This window comes from Sphaeramia orbicularis, unplaced genomic scaffold (assembly GCF_902148855.1).
Source record: "Sphaeramia orbicularis unplaced genomic scaffold, fSphaOr1.1, whole genome shotgun sequence".
Taxonomy (NCBI): domain Eukaryota; kingdom Metazoa; phylum Chordata; class Actinopteri; order Kurtiformes; family Apogonidae; genus Sphaeramia; species Sphaeramia orbicularis.
In genome coordinates, this window is record NW_021941741.1 from 733,280 (window position 1) to 738,241 (window position 4,962).

The window sequence follows — 4,962 nt, forward strand, 5'->3', positions numbered from 1 at the left end:
CAACGCAGAGGAGCAGCAGCTCTACTCTGAGCTCCTCCCTGGTGACTGAGCTCCTCCCCCTATCCCTAAGGGTGCGCCCAGCCACCCTGTGGAGGAAACTCATTTGGACCGCTTGTATCCAGGATCTGGTCCTTTCGGTCATGACCCAAAGCTCATGACCATAGGTGAGGGTAGGAACGGAGACTGACCGGTAAATCGAGAGCTTCGCCTCTCGGCTCAGCTCCTTCTTCACCACAACAGACCGGTACAGCGACTGCATCACTGCAGACGCTGCACCGATCCGTCTGTCAATCTGACGCTCCATCCTTCCCTCACTGTGAACAAGACCCCGAGATACTTGAACTCCTCCACTTGGGGCAAAGACTCTCCACCGACCCGGAGAGGGCAGACCACCTTTTTCCGGTCCAGAACCATGGCCTCGGATTTGGAGGTGCTGATCCTCATCCCGCTCGCTTCACACTCGGCTGCAAACCGCCCCAGTGCACGCTGAAGGTCCAGGTTCGATGAGGCCAACAGGACAACATCATCTGCAAAAAGCAGAGATGAAATCCTGTGGTCCCCAAACCGGACCCCCTCCGGCCCCTGGCTGCGCCTAGAAATTCTGTCCATAAAAATAATGAACAGAACCGGTGACAAAGGGCAGCCCTGCCGGAGACCAACGTGCACGTGGAACAGGTCTGACTTACTGTCGGCAATGCGAACCAGGCTCCTGCTTCAGTCATACAAGGACCGGACTGCCCTTAGCAAAGGGCCCCGGACCCCATACTCCCGAAGCACCCCCCATAGGATACCACGAGGGACACGGTCGAACGCCTTCTCCAGATCCACAAAACACATGTGGACCGGTTGGGCGAACTCCCACGAACCCTCAAGTACCCGATGGAGAGTATAGAGCTGGTCCAGTGTTCCACGACCGCAACGAAAACTGCATTGTTCCTCCTGGATCCGAGGTTCGACTATCGGTCGGATCCTCCTCTCCAGTACCCTGGAATAGACTTTCCCCGGGAGGCTGAGGAGTGTGATCCCCCTGTAGTTGGAGCACATCCTCCGGTCCCCCTTCTTAAAAAGGGGAACCACCACCCCGGTCTGCCAATCCAGAGGGACTGTCCCCGACTGCCACGTGATGTTACAGAGACGTGTCAGCCAAGACAGTCCTGCACATCCAGAGACTTAAGGTACTCAGGGTGAATCTCATCCACCCCCGGTGCCCTGCCACCGAGGAGCTGTCCAACCACTTCGGTGACTTCAGCTTGGGTAATGAATGAGTCCACCTCTGAGACCTCAGCCTCTGCTTCCTCCATGGAAGACGTGACAGTGGGATTGAGGAGATCCTCGAAGTATTCCTTCCACCGTCCGACAACATCCCCAGTCGAGGTCAGCTCCTCCCACTTCCACTGTAAACAGTGTTGGTGGCACACTGCTTTCCCCTCCACAACCGCTCGGGCTGCAGCTCGCTTGGCCTTCCGGTACCCATCAGCTGCCTCAGGAGTCCCACGAGCCAACAAGGCTCGTGGGACTCCTTCTTCAGCTTGACGGCATCCCTTACTTCCGGGGTCCATCACCGGGTTCGGGGATTGCCACCACGACAGGCACCGGGGACCTTGCGACCACAGCTCTGAGCAGCTGCTTCAACAATGGAGGTGGAGAACATGGTCCACTCGGACTCAATGTCCCCAACCTCCCCCGGGATCTGGGAGAAGCTCTCCCGGAGGTGGGAGTTGAAGACCGCACTGACATCGGGTTCTGCCAGACGTTCCCAACAGACCCTCACAACACGTTTGGGTTGGGTAATAAATTCCAACTATACTCAAATATTTGACATAAAAGCAGATCTGTACATCAGTGTTTTCTACGGAAAAGTGCGTTAATCAAACACAGTTATCATGAGAATTAGAATTTAAATGCTAATACTAACCGTCTGTCATTTTACCGCCGTTTATTGTTATACCAGTAATCATTGCCTTTTTAACAGTATCATGATATATCACGATATATCATGATACTGCTGAAAAGGTAATTTTTTTGTTTGTTTCTTTTTTTTTAATGATTATTTCCTTGAAGAATTGAATTCCAGCACAAATCTGCCCAAATCCTAAACACATGTTTATTTGATCCCAACAAGATCTAATGTTCTATCACAAATGTTCCAACTGTGTTCAAACTGAACTTCTGTTTTACACACATTCCAGTTTCAGATCCTGTTCAAATGTTCAGATTCTATTAGTTCACAACTAACATCAGAACAGGATTTGAGTTCAATCCAAACAAAGGAACCAACATTACTGAATAAAAGAGTGTGAAATAAGAAGAAATAAAATAGAAACAAAAAAACTAAATGAACCTCCACCATATCTGCATTTGAATAAATACCTAATAAATACCTAAACATAAAACTAAGCGTTTAGAAAATAACAAAAACTAATAAAAACTATCAAACCTGCTCTAAAAACAAATTAAAACAAACTGAATTAGAGAAAAAAAAGTCCAAACTAAATAAAACTAAACTAGAATGAAAAATCCACAACTATTAGAGCCTTGAACCTGACAGAGTGAATATTATAAATGAATAAATAAATCACAACAGTTCTAACTGTCAGCACGAAAACTAGAATTCAAGCCCTTTACAGACCTGGAAAACACGACAATTGAATTCAATGATTTTCAAGCCCCTGTATAGGGATGGAACGATTACCAGTATAACAATAAACAGCGGTAAAATCACAGACAGTTAGTATTACTGTTTAAATTCTAATTCTCATGATAACTGTGTTTGATTATCGCACTTTTAGGGGAAAAACCCGATGGAAAGATCTGCTTTAATGTCAAATATTTGAGTATAGTTTGAATTTATTACAAATTTAATTTTCTATACCTAATATTTGAACCAATATTCACTTTTAAAGTCTGTGAAAAGGTTCGTTAAACATCTGTGTGTTATTTATGCAATAAATTATATACATTTTTCAAACTGGATTTTATATTTTTTGTGTGTTTTTTGTCCTTTTATGTTTTTATAGTAGGTTAAAGTGAAAAAATAATAGACAGATGATCTAGATGAAGTTGTGCTGAAAAAACAGATCCAAACATGGGTATAGTAAACATTTGTTTCTATAGTATATAAAGGCCAAATCAAAAGGACTGAAAAACAGACAGAATAGACTCAGACCACTAAGGGTTAATATGTGAATGTTTCTGACACAGAAGGGACAGTGGGACTATTTATTTATTTATTTATTTAAATACAACTTGGTTAAGTTCTTTCAGTGTGTGTATCAGTACTTTTTGAACATTTTGAGCAGAATTTCAACAATACCGCGATAATAATGAGAACCGTGATAATTTTGGTCACAATAAGTGTGATATAAAATGTTCATGTGGTTCCATCCCTACACCTGTATGAACCCTGGTGTTTCTATTGGACAGATCAAAAAAGACCATAAAAAATAAATAAATAAAACAATAAATAAAACAATTAAAATGATAAAAGAAAAATAATAATAAGATAAAAATTGAAAAATAAAATTAAAAAATAAATTAAACAATAATACAAAAAATAAAATAAATAGGTAATAAATAAATAAAAACATGCAAAAAAAAAACAACAAACTAATTAAATAAATAAAAATAAATAAGTAAATAAAATTAATAAATTTTTAAAAATGAAAAAAAAAAAAAGAAAACCCAGTCCATAACCAGGTCACAGGTCCTTTGTCAGGGTCACATGTACTGGACCTGTTTATGTTCAGGTGTGTGTGTGTGTGTGTGTGTGTGTGTGTGTTGTTGTTGTTGTTGTTGTTGTTGTTGTTTACTGTCCTCAGTGGAATGAATGAGTACCTGCATTCACATGCTGCTCTTCCGGGTCCTCGTGCCCTTCTTCTTCTTCTTCTCTCTCAGCTCTTTGTCGGATCCACTTCCTGTTTTTATTTTTTTTACTTTTGTTCTTTAAAGTTCGAACTACAGGAGGAGTCCACTTCTAAAAACATCCTGTTTGTGTCACGGGTCCAAACAAAAGCCTTTCAAGTGTAGAACTCAGCTGTGTCTGAAGTACACACCGGGAACGTTCATCCGACCGACGGCAGCGCGAGCGCATCCGGTTTACCGGTGCGACGTTCACGGAACCCCGTTAACAAGCCTTCTGACTGATCTGAGTGTTCAATGTCAGAAATATAGGAGTACAGTTATACATCTGTTTAAGATACACCTGTAACTGGAACAGTTTAGGACATGATCAGACAGATTCAAAAATATAAAAACGAACTTGTTTTAAAAATGTCTGCCTGTCGTTTGGTTCAAGGATCTAATAGTTTTGGATTTTTCATTATGGTTTAGTTTTATTTAGTTTGGACTTTTTTTCTCTAATTCCCTTGCCAAGGAGGTTATGTTTTTGCCTGGGTTTGTTTGTTTGTTTGTTTGTTTGTTTGTTTGTCTGTTTGTTTGTTTGTCTGTCCGTTAGTGTGCAACATAACTCAAAAAGTTATGGACAGATTTGGATGAAATTTTCAGGGTTTGTTGGAAATGGGATAAGGAAGAAATGATTAAATTTTGGTGGTGATCGGGGGGGGGGGCCCACGGGGGGGGGGCACTAATCAGCCTTGGCGGAGGTCTGCGCTCTCCGAGTGCTTCTAGTTCAGTTAGTTTTAATTAGTTTTTAGAACAGACTTGATAGTTCTTATTGGTTTTCTTTTTTTTTTTTTTTTTTCTTTTTTTTTTTTTGCTAAATGCTTAGTTTTTTTTTTTTTTTTTTTTTTTTTTTTGGTGACTTTTAAAAGTAATTTGTATCAGTTTTAGTTAGTTTTGTAAACACACAATACAGTTTCAGTTAGTTATCTTTTTTTTTCTTGTAATTATAATTTTTATTTACTTCAGTTAACAACTAGAAGCACTCGGAGAGCGCAGACCTCCGCCAAGGCTGATCAGTGCCCCCCCCCCCCCCCCCCCCCCCCCCCCCCCCCCCCCCCCCCC

General features: G+C 41.8%; 1 protein-coding gene across 1 annotated transcript in view; it reads right to left on the reverse strand.

Annotated features, from left to right (window-relative positions):
* The window catches only part of LOC115416918 (probable phospholipid-transporting ATPase VD), a 68,108-nt gene extending 64,025 nt beyond the window's left edge, over window positions 1–4,083 (reverse strand). The window contains exon 1 of the mRNA XM_030130791.1: window positions 3,835–4,083. The gene's annotated coding sequence lies outside the window, so the exon portion shown is untranslated. The remainder of the gene's footprint in view (window positions 1–3,834) is intronic.
* Between the last annotated feature and the right edge of the window lie 879 nt (window positions 4,084–4,962).